The sequence below is a fragment of the Anabrus simplex genome, chromosome 3, assembly GCF_040414725.1.
Source record: "Anabrus simplex isolate iqAnaSimp1 chromosome 3, ASM4041472v1, whole genome shotgun sequence".
NCBI classification, from domain to species: Eukaryota; Metazoa; Arthropoda; class Insecta; order Orthoptera; family Tettigoniidae; genus Anabrus; species Anabrus simplex.
Window position 1 is genome coordinate 15610563 of NC_090267.1, and position 20651 is coordinate 15631213.

Below are 20651 nucleotides of genomic sequence, written 5' to 3' on the forward strand. Positions count from 1 at the left end.
GGTCGGGAATTTTAACCATCAATGGTTAATTTCGCTGGCACGGGGCTGGGTGTTTGTGTCCTCTTCATCATTTCATCCTCATCACGACGCGCAGGTCGCCTACGGGAGTCAAATCAAAAGATCTGCATCTGGCGAGCCGAACTTGTCCTTTTCATTTCATTTCACTAAATAATGATGAATGATGAATTTGATGTAATCGTTGTTCCTGTATACGACTGCGATATTTGGATGTTCGACTGAACATTTGATCTCTTCCCTTTGTTTTTTCTTTTTGTTTTTTTTTGTTTTTTCGGTTTAAGTTCTCTATGTTGCCGTTTTAATTTACATATATTTATATATTTATATATATTTCCTTTTCGAGTTCCCAACGCTATTTGACGGCCAGCCCTCTGTGGATCAGATGGACCCTCCAGCTACGGACAATCTAGCGCGCGAACCTTTTCTTGAGCCCTGAGCTCCATAGTGCTGAATGGGAACTAGGGCCCAAGAAAAAGGTTCGCGTACGATACAATCGAACGAGCAGATGGTGTCGCCTGCGCATTGAAGCTCAGGCCAAAAGAGTGTTAACACGCGAGAGGTCGTGCCCGCACTTTCCAAATATTTGTTAATAATTTCGTTGCTAGCCGCTGTAGGGCGCTCGTGTCATCCCTCTCTACCGCCTGCTGCGTTCCGGAGCATCTGCCGCCTTCATGCGACCCCTCGCGTAGTGCATTCTTACATGACTGCATTTCCAAGAAAGTTTCTTAAGTAAAGTTCATGAGGTTTATGGTAGTTTTCAGTGAAGTTTGGTGCTGTAGTTTTATCTTGAATTGTGACCAAATCATTCATTGAAATGTACAAATGGAAACGTTGCGGGAATTTGCTCACGCGCGACTTCTCTTGTCCTTTAAAAACTCTCGTAACTTTACCAGATTTTGCGACAAAATTAATTAATTTTTTACATTGAGAAAATATTGTTCCTGGGTAATTATGTTAGTACTAGTCGAAAGGCAGTTACACAGGGTAGCTATTTTTATCAGAGCATTCACCGCCAAAGGAAAATAGCAGCTCATTAAAATATGAAGCGTGAGCAATTTGCCTTCGCGCGACCTCCCGCGTGTTAATATTATTCATTTTCATGGAAGAGATTATTATTTCAGTCAGTCCTTACTGTGTTGTTAACGTTGTGGACTGGGGCGGATGACCTTCGATGTTAGGCCCCTTAAAACAACAATCATCATCATCATCATCATCATCATCATCATAATGTTGTGGACTACAATATTTGCTCGTTAATCAAAAGGCTAATAAAATGTAGCCATGTTCATACGGGGTGAGGGCATATGACGCTGTTGGTGGTGATTCGTCCGTCGGGTGGGGACGGTAAGCCTTGAACAGACCGCCTGTGCTATTCGACAGCAGCAGGCTATGCGCCGGCATCGGGTTTCCCACTCTCCCTTCCTTCTATTCTATATCGTATCATTCATTTAATCTTATTAACTCCTCTGATGAGGTTGACGGCAGGAAGGGCATCTGGTCGTAATAATCGCTATGATGGTTCAAGGGTAGGACAACAATCAGTAATAAGAGGTACATCTTGAATGTCAATGATTCTCTAATTGATGTCTGATATGCACATTCGACAATAAAACTGTGGAAGACTTTCTCTTCTCTAAACAGAAGCTGCATTGGCTGTCCCTGGTTCTAGAACAGATGTGAGTGTGTCAACTCGGAACTAAATATCTTCATAAAGAAAAGCACTCCACTCGCATCAGGCAACAGTCTAGAAATAGTTATGTGATGTGCTCCACAAACAACGCGAGAGCGTGTTCTGTTATTTGCAGTCAGCCTTGACTTCTCACCACTCTCTCTAAAGCCAACATTATTATTCTATAAATTCGCTCGATAATTTAGCGAAAATATGACAAGCAAACACGTCAGACAAAAAAAGAGAAGATATTAAAAAACTTGTTTATTATAATTCACTTGAATAAGACTATTTTAACCACATACTAGCACATAATTATTTCCAAATTAGCATTTACGACAGTGAACTTAACCTTGTTGGAGCCAGGAGCCGATCCGGTCGTCCGCTCACCACCAGCTGCACGAGGCCAGAGCTCCGCCTCCACTGTACTACTGTAAAGTGCCAGGCCGTTTTTAGTGGAGATATATGTATTTTAAAATTCGCGTATGTCTACCGGTGTATGGCAAATATCGGCAAGAAATTTTCTACATGCCGACTACATAGAATAAACAACTGAATCAGAGTGATACATAGAATTAAAAACGTTTTATTATTGGTATTATGGTTGTCGATAACGTTCATTTTTGATGCATTTTCTCTCCCAATATGTACTTTGAAAAATCATTTTCGATACAGAAGAATATATGTAATGATGTAGAATGTATTTCTATGTGTATGTATGTTCAGTCTTCAGCCCTAAGGCTGGATGGATCCTCAACAGCTCTGTCATCAGCTGTCATACATGCCCTAGGCTTCAGTGAAGAGGCGTACTAGGAAAATGAGGAGTGAGGTAGTTTCCCGTTGCTTTCCTCACTGAGCCAGAAGTTGCTGTTACATATCAGTGTTGTTACATATCAGTGTGCCAAGCCCACTGAAATGCATACACCAACCGACCCTGTGAGCAATATTTTCACACCATTCATAGCAGGGACTGGCAGCATAAGGAATGGCATTACTAGCATCGCTCATACCTCAGTCACTTTCATATTGTCAAAGCCAAGGATAAGACAGAGACAGATCAATGAAAGTAACAAAATTGCTCTAGCCCACACCAGAAGACATAGTGCACTGTAAACACTAGGTCCTGCCAGCAAAGGCAAGTATTTCTATGTATAATTCTATAAAATAATTACTTTGAACGACAAAAATAAAAACATAAAAAGTTAAAATTCTAGCGTATGTTCGCGTATATATCGACGTACGGCAAATACTAACAAGAAATTTTCTACGTGCGGACTGCATAGTATGAAAATAATGCTGAATTATTAAACAATAAAATAATAATAGATGACATTATTTTTTTTTTTTCAAGGAAAACCTTTTCTCGTTTTCGGTTTCGATGTCTATTTGAAAAAGAACATTTTACAATACACAGTATATGCGTAATTAAATATCTAAGGCGCCAAAGCATCGATGGGCCTTGGCCAACGAAGCGACCGCTGTTCTGTCCAAAGACCTGCAGATTACGAGGTGAGGCATGGTCAGTGAGACGAATTCTCTCGTTTTCTAAACCAAGGTTGCCTCTCACCCGCAGATATCTCCTCAATTGTAATAAATTAGGGTCACTTAGGTTGAGTAGACCTTGAACCAACCCTCAGGCCCAGGTAAACATCCTTGTCCTGGCCGGCAATCGAACCCATGACCTCCGGGTGAGAGGCAGGCACGCTACACTTAACCCGCGAGCACCGGCATTTACGTAATGACAGATAATTTATTTCTGAACAGAATTCTAAACAATAATATACTCTCAACGAGAAAAAGAAAAACAATAAGAATACGAATTCAAATATAGTATGTCGCTAGTAGAAAGAAGGAAAATGACAAAACAAATTTACCCACCGAAAATTGTTGAGATGAAGGCTTATTACCAGCTATTTCTAATGTTGTTCAAAGTTTGAGACCACTGTTGAAGCACTTAGGGGTATGGTCGTTTATTTATACTGACACTAATCACTTATCACTAACATTAATAGGACCAATAAAGGGAAAAACAATATTTAAGCTTAACGTAACTTTATAACCATGTTTTATTGAAATAGAACTTTAAATATATACTTTTGCTTTGTTTATTCAGGGCATTTGCAAAGAGCTGCACATTTAAGGCCTGTTTTCACATGTAGGACTGTGCTTCGACCGTGCTGTGTCGTCCGCAATCGCCAAACAGTATAAACCATTCCATTTACATTGAACAGCAGTTGAGTATTTTCACATGTAGGACTGTGTCCCTACCGTGCTGGTACTGTGCTGTCATGGATCGCCAAGCAGAGCGATTACGGCCCACACAGTCGTCGCCTGGTCTCAGCACAGTACCACATGTGAAAATTAGAAACGGTCGCCCTAGTGTCGCCAAGCCGGACTTCCGTCTTATTTCGGTGGTAATCGGAAGCACTCGGTCGTACGTGATCCAGTGACCAACGAGCACAGAATAACATAGAGTGCGCAATGCACTGTCTGAGTACTGTGCTCGTTGGTTGAGATACATTGTGTGATAGTTTGCAGTAGTAGGTGTGGCGCAGTTGTCTTCCTTAAAAATAGACGAACAAGTGATAATTTTAGTTCAACAACATGAATGCCTTTATACTTATTCTTCTTTTGTTGTAAAACAATGTACGCTGCGCAGGCAATAACTACGTCTTCTTCGTTCGGATCCATGTCTCCAACTTGTGAGCACAGATGCAATGAACAAGGACCACATGACCACAGCACAGTCGCAGCACAGTCCTACATGTGAAAACAGACCTTTAGTGCGCAGGCCTTACTCGCACTTGGCGCACATCATCACCATCATAGGCCTCAGCTACCATGCGCAGGCATTTCGTCATTATTGCCCATTCATAGGTAATAGATACTTCAGCCCACGCGAAATACCCAAGCATAGGCTTTTGCTTGAGACTTACCTGTTTTCACAGCTTCGAGAAGTTCTTTTCCGTTGCAAGATTTTAGAAATGCATACTCCAATTTGTAGTAAAATGCACAAATACATCACCTTTCAGCATTGCCAATTTTATGGTTACACTGACCACGCAACATGCATTCTCAAAAGTACTCTAGTAACTGCTAACATGAAGTCCACTTGAGAATTTCAGTCGAACATAGGGAGCTAACCCTGACTCAGGGTGTGAAGTGTGTTGATACAGATATGGGTGGTATAAACTACAGCTCCCTGCAAGATTTTTATTTAAAGAAGTCCAGATTGTTTGTGTTTATTAGAAGTCAATGAGACCTCACCTCGTTGGTTAAAGGATATAATAAGAACATTAAAAACAGCACTGCAAAATCGATAGCAGGCTTATATTAAATGTAAATATTAGTGGTAAATACTCCATAATTTTAGATTGGTTGTTCATTAACTGTTGGTGGGACTCAAATTCAAAGCCTGACGAAGGAGATCTTAATATTTGAGCCTGATGAAAATCCGTTTGATTCGAGTCCTATTTTATTGGACGATTTATTTCCCGTATTGGAAAATATAATTATCTACAGTAGAGGCGTCATGCTTTGAGGAGATTGAAGCCTAAACAGCTGGGTCACACGACACCGTGCAAGTGAATCAGGGACTAAAGTCACTGATAACGTGGAAGTAAACGTACTGACCGACTCCAGCACACCCAATGAATGACTGTACATTTATTAGAGTCAGTTCATACTAATGTTTACGAAACTAATATAAGACATTGTACGAAACAGTACGGAGTGGCGCCTCATATCAGTTCTAACATAGAGGTAACTACAGCCTACCTGCAGTTACCAGTCGTTGCGCAGATAACTGTAAAGAAGCCGATAACTGTTAGTAGTATGAGCGGCCACCTCCCCCTCAGGCTCTCGGGAGAAGCCACCACCTCATTGACTGCGAGCCCAACCTCACATCCGCCATCTTGGAGGGACTTGACCTTACTTTTTACGCACAAGACAGCAAGCCTAACCTCATGGAGGTGCCTAACCTCAGTTTTACGGCCGGATGCACTTCTCGACGCTATCTTGAGTAGTAGGGCATTCTCGAAACGTTATTTTGAGTAGTAGGGCAATGGAGATTAGCATAAAAGAGCACACCTAACCGCATGGAGGAACCTAATATCAGTTTTACGGCCGGATGCCCTTCCCGACGCCAATTGCACAAGATGGCGAATATACACCGCTCCTTATGAGACACCTTAACGGCGCTTACGCAAGTTGGCTGCTGCTATCAGGAGACTCCCTTGGAACGCTTGCGCAAGATGGCGGCTATGCACAGACTCTAATGAGACAGCCACAGGCGATTGCACAAGGTGGCGACTATACATGGGCTCTTATGGAGAAAGATGATGGCTCTGGACGCCTGTGTAAGATGGCGAATATACACAAGGCTTATATGGAGAAAGCTAGCTTACAGGCTACTGCGCAAGATGGCGGCTCTACACAGGCTAGTATGAGGCTAACTCGTAGAACGTGGGTCAGAGCAAGATCGCGGCTATACATAGGCTCTTATGGAGAAACCTGGCACAGGGGTGACATAGGAATTAAGGTAACGGCCATAAGGCTGATTGCGCAAGATGGCGGCCGCGTACAACTTCCTAGTGCTAGGGACCCCGAAGCAAGATCGTCGCAGTACATTGGTTATATGAGACTAACTGTGGACTAGGAGCTAATGGCGATACATTGTTCTTATAGGCCTAACACTCCAGAGCTGCCTCAGGGGCCCACAACTTGTAAGTTAGGATACATTAGTTTGATTATCTTAACATTCGAGAAATGAGACAAGGGCTACTATGCAAGATGACTGCTATACTGTATTCGTATAGACCAGATGGCGAATGCTCTTATGGAGAAAGCTGGCTGAGGAGGCCTACGGCACAAGATGGCTGCTATACATGGGCTTTTATGACTTCTTCCTCCTCTGTTAAGGCATAGCTTTATGTCTTCATCAAACAAGTTTAAACATGCATTCTACTGCACAAGATGGCGAGCCGCCTTCCTTCTCCTTCTCATCCGTATACCAAAAGGGCACTTCCTCCTAGCAAAAAGGCAAAAGGGCAAAAAGAGTACCTCCTCATCTGTAGGACAAAATGGCTCCTCTTCCTGGCAAATGGGCTGCTCCTCCTCCTGGCCAAAGGACTCCTCTTTACAGTTACTGAGGTGAGCTCTGTCCTTCCTCTTACAGACAGATGCTTTCCTCAATAAAACGTTACATTACAAACAAATATACTTACGTTATCCTCGTCGCGTAAGTTTTTCGATTGAGGAGAAAGCGGTAGGAGGAGGAGGCGCTAAGGAGAAGGTAATACTTTCTTTCTCAGCATGCAAAAATATTGCAGGATAAGCAAATGCTGTATTCGACAAGACAGAACAGGTTCAATGTAGTTACAGAATGCAATTGTAAAAATATAGAATTGACATGCTGTATGTATGACAAAACATGTTGACTATTAAACAGAAAACTTTTATCACTACTGTGCTTCGTCAAGACAAGTTACAAATAGCACACGCTAAAATTGATTGTAGAACAAGACTAAACTTGTTGCCTATCAGTGTTCAGAACAGAAAAATTTATAACGCAAAATTTACAAGATTAATCTCTCTGTTGATACAATCGCACTCTTATGCAGTCAGCGCGCACACACAGAATTGCAAATGTTGTATATCTCTATCCGACATATTTCTTCTTAATCACCGCAGATAAAATTATTTTACTACTTTGCAGAGGATACCTTTGTCCTAATGAGATACATTTTGCGGGATTCGAACACATGCAACAGAAAAATCTGTATAGATTTCGAACTCTGATTTAGTTACAATAGAAAAACATAGATTCAAATCCTGTTCTCTTATCGCAAACATGGAAAGTGAAATTAAACAAAACGCCTAGGGCTATAAGAAATACATTGGTTACATTTAAGCCCCTAGCAGTTGAACAAGTTATCGTATAAACATGTAACATGAAATATCGGTTCGGGGACATAGTGTTTCAATCTGTTAGCATGGGTTACAAGCATGTAGCTCATGCAGAAAGTAAAATTAGCAGAACGCTAGTGCTATAAGAAATACACTGATAATATTTAAGTCCCCCAGCAGTCGAACAAATTATCAGACAAACATACAACATGAAATTTCAGTTCGGAGAATTATTGTTTCAATCTGTTGGGATGGGTTACAAGCATGTAGCTTATGTGGAAAGTAAAATTAAACAGAACGCTGGTGCTATAGGATACACACTGATTACATTTAGGCCCCCTAGCAGTCGAACAAATTATCAGACAAACATGTAACATGAAATTTCAGTTTGGAAATATATTATTTCAATCCGTTGGCATAGGTTACAAGCACGTAGCTTGTGCAGGAGAGGGCTACTATGCAAGATGATTGTAAAATGCTGAATCGAAAAAATAGACCTGCTACACACGTGATAATATGGAAAGGAAACCAGCGGTCACGTTTTATCAGAAGGGCAAAAGGATGAAAGGACTCTTCCTGCTCCTCCTCCTGAGCGCGTCCTCCTCCTCCTCATTCTCTACCACCAAACCTCGCCCTCCACCTCCTAGAAGGAATTACCTGAAGTTGGTACATTTTTAACAGCTGCAACACCCTCATCGATTGTTATCAGCAAGAACGCTTCTACTTTGTTAGATGTAGCAAAATAATATCTATTGGTAAATGGTTTTGTGTTAAGAATCGAGGAAATTTATGCAACACGTAACAGGGAATGGGACTCCGGGGTCACGTCTTATCAGAATTACCTAATAGAGAATAAAATCCCCGACCTATTAGCGGTGCAATGAGTTGTGTTTTTCTAACAGAAATCAGTATCTGCTTGTTAGTTTTTAGAGTTTGGAACACCGAACTTCTGATTTTAACATTTCGTGCTTATAGATTTGAACTCTAGAGACTTTCAATTACCTACTGTAATGTTGACTTCACTTAGAGATTAAAACTTTGTGTTCAGAACCAAAAAATTCATGCCACAGAAAATATTGAAAGGGAAAAGAACATTTCTGCATTTAACACACACAGAACATTCGAAGTAAATATTTGCATGCAGCGAGCTGGCTGGCTCGCGACCGGAAATAAGCGTTAAATTACTAATGACACAGCAGTGTGCGTTGAGTGCATGTCCTGGCTTACAGAGGAATATTGTACCGAGTTAAGATTACGTGGAATTTTACAAATTGCCCGCTACTACGTGCCTAAGGTGGCAACAGTGAGGTTTAACTCCGTCAAGATGGCAGCAGTGAGGTTAGCGATGTTCTGTTGTTTAAAATTCCGCGCCACCACGTGCATAAGGTGGCAGCAATGAGATTTAGCGTCGTGAAGATGGCAGCGGTGAGGTTAGCGATGCTCTATTGTCCTTAAAAGTGAGGTTAGGGTCCGTCAAGATGACAGCTGACAAAAACGTGCGTGGCTTTGTTGACAAAGAAGTGCACGTGGTCGCGGCATCACGGTAAAGTGGTATGCTGCGTCACGCCTGCGTAGTTAGAACTCATTAAAAACCACATAGATTTTAAATTTCGCACCTACGTCGTTAAGTTCGTGCTCGTAGGTCATGCTAAGATAGCAGCACATACACATGTGATTGTTGCACGCTCTAGTGGAAGAAGTTTAGTATGATAGTTGATGCATGCAAAATCGGTAGGTGATGCGTACACGCTGTTAAACACTGCTATTCTTAATGCTGCTCTTAACGACGTAGAGCGCGGAATTTAAAATGTATGTGGTGTTTGACGAGTTCTAACTACGCAGGTGTGGATTTTTAACTTCGAGTGCTGACGCAGCATACCACGTGACCGTGACTTCGCGACCACGTGCTCTTGTTTGTAAACAAAGCCACGCGCTTTTTTACAGCTGTCATCTTGACGGACCCTAACCTCACTTTTAAGAACAATAGAGCATCGCGAACCTCACTGCTGCCATCTTCACGACGCTAAACCTCATTGTTGTCACCTTATGCACGTGGTGGCGTGGAATTTTAAACAACAGAACATCGCTAACCTCACTGCTGCCATCTTGACGGGGTTAAACCTCACTGTTGCCACCTTAGACACGTAGTAGCGGGCAATTTAAAAAATCCACGTAATCTTTACTCGGTACAATATTCCTCTGAAAGCCACGACATGCAGTCGACACACACTGCTGTGTCATTAGTAATTTAACGCTTATTTCCGGTCGCGAGCCAGCCAGCTCGCTGCATGCAAATATTTACTTTGAATGTTCTGCGTGTGTTAAATGCAGATCTGTTCTTTTCCCTTTCAATATTTTGTGTAGCATGACATTTTTTGGTTCTGAACACAAAGTTTTAATCTCTAAGTGAAATCAATATTACAGTAGGTAATTGAAAGTCTCTAGAGTTGAAATCTATAAGCATGAAATGTTAAAATCAGAAGTTCGGTGTTCCAAACACTAAAAACTATCAAGCAGATACTGATTTCTGTTAGAAAAAACGCAACTCATTGCACCAATATTAGGTCGGGGATTTTACCCTTTATTAGGTAATTATGATAAGACGTGACCCCTAAGTTCCATTCCCTGTTATGTGTTGCATAAATTTCCTCGATTCTTAACACAAAACCATTTACCAATAGAGATAAATTTGCTACATCTAACAAAGTAGAAGCGTTCTTGCTGATAACAATCGATGAGGGTGTTGCTGCTGTTAAAAATGTACCAACTTCAGGTAATTCCTTCTAGGAGGTGGAGGGCGAGGTTTGGTGGTAGGGAAGGAGGAGGAGGAGGAGGAGGACGCGCTCAGGAGGTGGAGGAGGAAGAGTCCTTTCATCCTTTTGGCCTTCTGATAAAACGTGACCCCTGGTTTCCTTTCCATATTATCACGTGTGTAGCACGACTATTTTTTCGATTCAGCATTTTACAAACATCTTGCATAGTAGCCCTCTCCTGCACAAGCTACGTGCTTGTAACCTATGCCAACGGATTGAAATAATATGTTTCCGAACTGAAATTTCAAGTTACATGTTTATCTGATAATTTGTTCGAATTATTATAGCACTAGCGTTCTGTTTGATTTTACTTTCCGCATGAGCTACATGCTTGTAACCCATGGCAGCAGATTGAAACAATATGTTTCCGAACCGATATTTCATGTTACATGTTTATGCGATAACTTGTTCGACTGCTAGTGGCTTAAATGTAACCAATGTATTTCTTATAGCCCAGGAGGAGGAGCAGCCCATTTGCCAGGAAGACTAGCCATTTTGTCCTACAGATGAGGAGGTACTCTTTTTGCCCATTTGAACTTTTGCTAGGAAGAAGTACCCTTTTGCCCTTTTTGTATGCGGATGAGGAGGAGAAGGAGGGCGGTTCGCCATCCTGCGCAGTAGAATGGATTGTTTAAACTCGTTTGATAGAGACATAAAGCTATGCCTTAACAGAGGAGGAAGAGGAAGAAGAAGTCATAACAGCCTATGCATAGCAGCCATCTTGTACCGTAGCCTCTAACCTAGGTTTCTTCATAAGAGCCTGTGTATAGCCGCCATGTTGTGCAGTAGGCATCCTCAGTCAGCTTTCTCCATAAGAGCAGTCACCATCTGGTCTATACGAATAGAGTATAGCAGTTATCTTGCACAATAACCCTTGCCTCATTTCTCAAATTTCAGGCTGATAAAACTAATAGGTTATAAGTTACAAGTTGTGAGCCCCTGAGGCGAACCTATAGTTAAGGTCTATACAAATAGAGTATAGCAGTCATCTTGCATAGTAGCCCTTGTCTCATTTCTCGAATGTTAAGATAATCAAACTAATATATCATAAGTTACAAGTTGTGTAGAGTTAGGCCTATAAGAACAATGTATCGCCATTAGCTGCTAGTCCACAGTTAGTCTCATATAACGTATGTACTGCGACGATCTTGCTTCGGGGTCCCTAGCACTAGGAAGTTGTACGCGGCCGCCATCTTGCGCCATCAGCCTTAGGCCGTCACCTTAATTGCTATGTCACCCCTGTGCCAGGTTTCTCCATAAGAGCCTGTGTATAGCCGCGATCTTGCTCTGACCCACGTTCTACGAGTTAGCCTCATACTAGCCTGTGTAGAGCCACCACCTTACACAGGCGTCCATAGTCATCATCTTTCTCCATAAGAGCCCATGTAGGGTCGCCATCTTGTGCAATCGCCTATGGCTGTCTCATAAGAGCCTACGTATAGCCGCCATCTTGCGCCAGCATCCCTAGGGCGTCTCATAAGAACCCATGTATAGCAACCATCTTGCGCAAGCGTCCCTAGGGAGTCTCCTAAGTGCAGCAGCCATCTTGCCCAAGCGCCCTTAAGACGTCTCATAAGGAGATGCGTATATCCGCCATTTTGTGCAATTGGCGTCGGGAAGGGCATCCGGTCGTAAAACTGAGGTTAGGCCCTTCCATGAGCTTAGGCTTGCTGTCATGTGCGTAGAAAGTAAGGTTAAGCCCCTCCATGATGGCGCATGTGCGGTTGGGCTCGCTCTCTTAACCAGCGCAGACAATGAGTTGGAGGCCTCACCCGAGAGCCTGAGGGGGGGGGGGGTGGCCGCCGAACTGTCCACTGTTGTTTCGTAAACACATCACCATGTTACAGATAACTGTCATTCCAGAAATAACACAATACACGTTGCACAAAAGCACTGACAACATTTATAGCGAAATGTCATCACCATTTAGGCCTGCATCGAAATAAGCCGCTAATTTACTGAGCGAGTCGGCCGTGTGGTTACGGTCACACAGTTGTGATCTTGCATTCGGGAGGCAGTGGGTTCAAATCCGACCGTCAGCAGTTCTGAAAATAGTTTCCCGTGATTTGCCATTTCCCAAGCAAGTGCTGGGACTGTACCTTAATTACAACCACTGCCCCTCCGTCGTCGAAAACCTTCCATGTGTTGGTGCGACTTTTAAACAAGACAGTAAGAAAACTTAAGGCACACATGTTAACCCGCGATCGCTGGTGTAACACCTCCTTGACGTGCTTGCTATGGCCTATTAAGACGCAGCAGCAGCAGAAAGTGAGATGAAATCCACCACGAAAGATCCGCCCACACTGCTAAGATTGCAACAGTCACGCTCTGGCGTCAGCTGAAGTTAAGTCTGCGTCGTGTACAGTCAATTTCTAGTTAGTTTTTCCTTATGAGTGTGAATTAAATATTGTTTATCAGTATGGTTCTGTTGTGTTGACTGTAGCTTTCGGTCTGTGCGTGTGTGGTGACAGGCAAGTCCATATATTTTTTATCACAAATGATGTGTTGTTTCCATCCTTACATAATTTTAACAGCGATCAGGGCCGTACCCAGAAAGTAACTAGTGTGGGGAGGGGGTTAGATGGGGATGAAAGTATCGACTACCCTATGTAGTAACTTGCTGCAGGGGATGCCAAATCAGACATTTCCCTCAAAAAACCCGATGACGAGAATAAGCTGGAATATAAAGATGCTTTGCTCCCGTGTGTCACAGAGTTATGTTGGAAAATTCTTATATTGGCGTGGTTTGAAAATGTCAAGCGCAATTATTCAATTGATGGCAGGAGAGGATATATTTAAATTTTATGACATCAGTTGCGAACAAAAGATTATGGAGTATATGCAAACAGATATGGACATACTAACATCATGGTGAACAATAAATAATTTAGTAATAAGCACCTCAAAAACAAAATACATGGTATTCCATAAACCAACACAAATAATCAATACCTGTAATATAGTAAAAATTGGCAATGAGCCCATTGAAAGAGTAAAGCAGTTTTCATATTTAGGCCTGGCTTTAGACAATAACTTAAGTTGGAATGAGCATATCTCAAATGTAAAGAAAAAAGTTATTAGTGTAATTGGAGTACTAAGAAGATTGAAGGACTGTGGAATAAACAACCAACAGTTAAGAAACATATATACCTCCCTCATACATTCACAGCTTATGTACATGAATATAATATGGGGAAATTGTACACAGGAACCTGTAATGCAACTAGAAATACTCCAAAAGAGAGTTTTAAAAATTATGTATGGATATGATTTGCTAAAACCATGTGTTCAAGTTTTTCAGGAAACAAACATATTACCAGTACAATTCCAGATTAAATACTCTCAAACTTTATTTATGTTCAGGTATAAAAATATTATGATTTCTGTTAATACAGAACTACGATACAGCAAGGACATTCACACCCATAACACAAGTTCAGCAAACCAGTCTTACTAAGATTCCAAAACACTACCAAATATGGTGTTAAAAGCATTTGTTATTGAGCAAGCGCAGCCTTTAACACTCTACCTCCCAAATTAAAACAAATCAATAAGTTGTACAGATTACGAAAGAAGTATGCAGGTACTTCCTTGAACAATATGTTGGAGAATAAATCGATAACCACTGTGTATTTTTCCACCTACGTTTAGTTTATTTTGAATATCTTCTTTTTTCCATGTAAAATAATGATATTATGATGTAAATCAATATTTGTAAAATATTCCTTGTTATATGTGTAGGCCTATGCCTTATCTGTTAACTGAAACTAAAAGCTGCCAAGCTGTGATTGAAAAGGGCAGTCCCTCCTTGAGCCACTAGCTCACTGGGACATTCTATAATAAATAAATAAATAAATAAATAAATAAATAAATAAATAAATAAATAAATAAATAAATAAATAAATAAATAAATAAATAAATAAATAAATAAATAAATAAAAATAAGTAAATAAATTCCGATTCAGATGCTCCAGCTAGTATATCTAGGAATACTCCACACATTTGTTCATCTCACTTAAACAACAATAATTCCGATCTGAGTAAAGTCTACCACGGGAGCCATGGCGAGTGATCGCGGCTTAATGTTCAGAGGTTCTTCAATGTTCACGTGGGAGCTGAGCTTGTGAAATGAATGTTCACTGCTCAAGATTGCAATTCTAGAATCGATCCGATGAACTTCTTTAATGAACTTGTTTTGTTCATGCTCAGAATATCTTTCAGCTTTTGCAGGACCTTAAATCCATAGAAGTTATTTGTTTTCCTACTTTCCAAGATCATGACATTTTGTGCATCACAAAATGATGGTTGACAAGGTTATTTCAATGTAACCGTAACCTGTGACTCAGATAGGTAAAATAACGTTCCAACATTCATTATACTTCTTACAATGTTGTGATGAGTTACAAAACGAACGTTTCTTGTAACTCTAGTGATAAAGAACTACGAGTAGCTCGAACACGCTTATAAATGCCTTATAATAAAGTTATTCAGACTGAACTTATTTGCATAATCACCATTATTATTATTATCATTGAACAATAGTTAGCCTACTAACTTCATGTCCCAATGACTATGTTGCTGTTGTTGTTGTTGTTGTTGTTTGAGTCATCAGTACATTCACTGGATAATGCAGCCTCCCTATCCTGAGTTAAACTTTCTATTTCTACGTAAATGCTACATCCTACATTTCCTCTTATCTGCGTGCCATATCCTTACCTTAGTTTATCTCTGCCGGTCTTACCACCAAAAACCAACTGAACAAGTCCTGGGTGTCTTAAGATGTGTCCTATCATTCCATCTCTTCTTCTGGTCAAATTTAGCCAAATCGATCTCCTCTCACCAATTACATTCATTCGTGATTCCATTTATCCATCTCACCTTCAGCATTCTTCTTTAACACCGCATTTCAAAAGCTTCTATTCTCTTTCTTTGTGAGCTAGTTATCGCCCACGTTTCACTCCCATACAATGCCACGCTCCACACGAAAGTCTTCAAAAACATATTTCTAATTCCTATATCAATGTTTGAAGTGAGCAAAGTTTCTTTTCTTAAGAAGGGCCTTCCTTGCTCGTGCAAGTCTGGATTTTATGTCCTCCTTACTTCTGCCATCCTTGCTCATTTAACCCAAGTAACAATATTCATCTGCTTCCTATAAGACTTAATTTCCTAGTCTAATATTTTCTGAATCACCTGCCTTCGTTCGACTGCACTCCATTACTTTTGTTTTGGACTCATTTATTTTCATCTTGTACTCCTTACCCAAGAGTTCGTCCATACCTTCCAGCAATTTCTCCAGATCTGCAGTCTGAGATAAAATAACAACATCATCAGCAAATCCCAGGGTTTTGATTTCCTCTCCTTAGATTGGAATTCGCTTCCCAAATTACTCTTTGATTTCCGTTACTGCCTGTTCAATATAAGCAGTGAAAGGGACGAGGGACAATCTGCAGCCTTGTCTCACTCCTTTCTGCATTGCTGCTTCCTTTTCGAGGCCCTCGATTCTTTTTACTGCAGACTGATTTTTAAACACATTGTAGCTAATACTTCGTTCTCGGTATCTGATCCCAATCACCTTCAGAATCTCAAATAGCTTGGTCAAGTCAACATTATCGAATGCCTTTTCTAGATCTGCGGACGGCATTTACGTGGGCTTCTCCTTAATTCAGTCCTCTAAGATCAAACGTAAAGTCGGGATTGCTTCACATGATCCTACATTTCTTCTGAAACCAAATTAGTCTTCTCCCAACTCAGTTTCAACTTGTCTTTCCAATCTTCTGTAAATAATACGTGTTAACATTTTGCAGGCGTGAGATACTAAACTAATGGTGCTTTAGTTTTCACACTTGTCAACACCGGCTTTCTTGGGAATATGTATAACACCATTCTGCCGAAAATCGGATGGCACTTCTCCCGCCTTATACATCTTACACACTAAATTGAATAACCTCGCCATGCTGGTTTCTCCTAACACAGTCAGTAATTCAATGACTAAGCAAATCTAAATCTGAAGATGAAGACACCAGAAATTTTCTAACACGAAATTAGATAAGCGGTTTTCTTTCTTGGTAGAAAGTAATCAAGTATACATACCGGTATTGCATTATTGTTGTTGACTTGATTAGGAAATTCATTAATACGTACTTTTCACTTAGGTAATTCTACAGGCGACTCTTACACTTGTTTACTATCTCCAGTTCATATCTCTTTTTTTGCTATTTTGCTTTACGTCGCACCGACAAATATAGGCCTTATGGCGCCGATGGGATAGGAAAGGCCTGGGAATTGGAAGGAAGCGACAGTGGCCTTAATTAAGGTACAGCCCAGCATTTGCCTGGTGTAAAAATGGGAAACCACGGAAAAAAATCTTCAGCGCTGCCGACAGTGGGATTCGAACCCACTATCCCCCGGATGCAAGCAGTTCATATCCTATGTTCGAGAGTTTGCGTTTGAAGTTTTAAAATATGTGGTAGGTTCATGAATGAGAAGGAAATTGAACTTCTTTTCCCCTAGAAGGTAGCTGGCAATGAACGCTGAGGTGATAAAAACTATTGATGAATTCACTGTTGAAATTCACAACATGGGGAGACAGTTATACACTGACTGACATAGGAAATGCAACACCAAGAAGGAGTGGTTCGAAAGCGATGAAAGTTGGGGAAAAAACAGAGACGGCACGGACGAATAATTGATGTTTATTTCAAACCGATATGCAGGTTACACAATGCGCACGGCATCGACTCAGTAGGATGTAGGACCACCGCGAGCGGCGATGCACACAGAAACACGTCGAGGTACAGAGTCAATACGAGTGCGGATGGTGTCCTGAGGGATGGTTCTCCATTCTCTGTGAACCATTTGCCACAGTTGGTCGTCCGTACGAGGCTGGGGCAGACTTTGCAAACGGCGTCCAATGAGATCCCACACGTGTTCGATTGGTGAGAGATCCGGAGAGTACGCTGGCCACGGAAGCATCTGTACACCTCGTAGAGCCTGTTGGGAGATGCGAGCAGTGTGTGGGCGGGCATTATCCTGCTGAAACAGAGCATTGGGCAGCCCCTGAAGGTACGGGAGTGCCACCGGCCGCAGCACATGCTGCACGTAGCGGTGGGCATTTAACGTGCCTTGAATACGCACTAGAGGTGACGTGGAATCATACGCAATGGCGCCCCAAACCATGATGCCGCGTTGTCTAGCGGTAGGGCACTCCACAGTTACTGCCGGATTTGACCTTTCTCCACGCCGACGCCACACTCGTCTGCGGTGACTATCACTGACAGAACAGAAGCGTGACTCATCGGAGAACACGACGTTCCGCCATTCCCTCATCCAAGTCGCTCTAGCCCGGCACCATGCCAGGCGTGCACGTCTATGCTGTGGAGTCAATGGTAGTCTTCTGAGCGGACGCCGGGAGTGCAGGCCTCCTTCATCCAATCGACGGGAAATAGTTCTTGCACATGCTGAAGAATGGCGGTTGATGTGGCGTGCGGGGCTGCCACCGCTTGGCGGCGGATGCGCCGATCCTCGCGTGCTGACGTCACTCGGGCTGCGCCTGGACCCCTCGCACGTGCCACATGTCCCTGCGCCAACCATCTTCGCCACAGGCGCTGCACCGTGGACACATCCCTATGGGTATCGGCTGCGATTTGACGAAGCGACCAACCTGCCATTCTCAGCCCGATCACCATATCCCTCTTAAAGTCGTCTGTCTGCTGGAAATGCCTCCGTTGACGGCGGCCTGGCATTCTTAGCTATACACGTGTACTGTGGCACACGACAACACGTTCTACAATGACTGTCGGCTGAGAAATCACGGTACGAAGTGGGCCATTCGCCAACGCCATGTCCCATTTATCGTTCGCTACGTGCGCAGCACAGCGGCGCATTTCACATCATGAGCATACCTCAGTGACGTCAGTCTACCCTGCAATTGGCATACAGTTCTGACCACTCCTTCTTGGTGTTGCATTTGCTCTGTCAGTCAGTGTACTTTAGGAGTTTATTTAACAGTAACACGTTATTTGTATTCGGTTAAAAATTGTAACCGAGAGAAAATTATTGCTACGTTAATTTTCAGCCATCCCTACTTTAAAGACACTTGATTATGTTACCCAATACGAAAGGGTACGGTACATACTTGTACGCCGTGAACTTCTTGCACTCATGCAAAATAAAAGTCCACTTTACACAAAAATTGCGTAGATAACTATTATTATGGTAGACGTCAAGCCTGAAGGTACGAGCACAAGTCAGTGAGGAGTGGTCATGTTTAGATAGAGTCCAATTTTGTAAACAATTGTTAGCCTGTTCAGTCTGCCGAAACTAATTTTGAGTAAATTAAATTTTACGCTATCTGAAAGAGAAAACTTATGGTAACAGTATTATACTGTACGTGGAAAAGGAACAACTCAGCTTTAGTCTCGGCAGACTGAACAGGCTAACAGATATTACAAACAAAATGGCGTGGAATGGAGCAATAAGCTTGAAAGTATGAAAGATCACAATATTAAGATAAAGTTGGAATTCAGGAGGACAAATACGGACAAATAACCATTTAGAGGAAGGAGAGTTAAGGATTGGAATAATGTACCAAAGGAAGGGTTTAATACATTTCCAAGTTCTCTGAAATCATTTAACAAAGAACTAGGTAAACAACTGTTGGGAACCTGGAGTTCAGTGACATGCGTCGTGTTCTTGACATTGCTCCGAGCACTGACCAATTAAAAACGTTCCCCTTGCTTGCAGTGACGCACACTTTCGAATATCATCGCGACTCACACTAATGAAAATACAAGAAGGATACTGAGCTGTTCTATGAAGGGACTGGAGAAATCCTCCTATTTTAATCTTGAGAAGGTAGTTTTAGAGTTACAACATCAACAGAAGATACGGCCCCGTTAAGACCCAGTGATTAGGGGGCAATTAGGGCGGGCCGTAAAAACTCTCATTCGTTGTTTTCCAAGTCGTAATACCGCGGAAAATTTGCGAATTGGGTAGAATAAAACGAAATAAAAAAAGAAACAATATATGTTCATTTCTTCCGGTCGCGCACGTGTCTAAAGTTCGCCGAAATTCGGAATTTTTTTCATACTTTTACGATAATTTTCTATAGCTTAACTTGTCAATATTTAAATGCAATAGCTCTAGTCGACTCGTATTCGAACCAATAATGATTTAGAAAAAAGAATGGTTCACATCGGTTAAGGTCTTTCAATCGCGCAACAGCCGTCAAGAATCTAACAAATTCTCGCGCTCGTCGTAACTCGCTCGGGGTCAAAGACCCTGACGCTCCGCCCACCTACCACTCTCGCCGCGCCATTGTTGTGTCAGTCTGCACTTATCCCCCGTGTTTGATGTGTGTTTCATTCGCTCTTCCAGTTACTATTGTGGCATTTGCACCTACCATATTTCGACGTTTGTTTTGTTTTATTTTGCCTAACTTTGTGACTTAACGGCGGTACACTATGGCTGTACCTAAGAAACTCATCACAAGACAGGTATTTGATTGTCCTCTACAGTATTTTGTGCACCTAAAGACTTTTCGTCAAACAAGCTTCGTACTTGTGAGGACGTGATTCAGAGTTGTTCACAGGAGAGATACCACTTGGCGCTTCAAGTTAATTATAAGAGCGTCCGTTTTTCACACGTTGCCAGTACAGTAGCTAACAAAATATCAGGAAACTTCCTTCCGAACGGTTACAGGTAAGAGAATAGGGAACATGCATGATCCGGGGCTTTATTAAAAATGTGATAATCTGATTCAAAATTTCATGCAGAATTCAAAAAATGTGATCAGAATGTACAAATAATAACTCCAAACATGATAAAAATCTAAATTAAAATACGAAAATATCACGTGACGCAAGTACGCGTTCTCATTGGTCTGACGTCATCGTACAGGTTGACTGAATTAGTGGACGAAATAACACATAGTGTGCTGTGAGAAGCAGGATACACTTTGCGTATTTCTACTTTATGTTAGTGTCTGGTTTGGTTAAATTCGACGTCTATACATTGGGCATTGAGTGATATATTTTAGACTTAAAATGAATCCTGCGCAGACGGTGAGGCAGAAAACTTATAAATATACACTGACTGACAGAGCAAATGCAACACCAAGAAGGAGTGGTCAGAACTTTATGCCAATTGCAGGGTAGACTGACGTCACTGAGGTATGCTCATGATGTGAAATGCGCCGCTGTGCTGCGCACGTAGCGAACGATAAATGGGACACGGCGTTGGCGAAT

At 41.8% G+C, this 20651-nt stretch overlaps 1 protein-coding gene across 1 annotated transcript in view; it reads right to left on the reverse strand.

Annotated features, from left to right (window-relative positions):
* The window catches only part of LOC136865927 (uncharacterized), a 113448-nt gene that overhangs the window by 76812 nt on the left and 15985 nt on the right, over positions 1–20651 (reverse strand). The gene's annotated exons all lie outside the window — the stretch shown is intronic.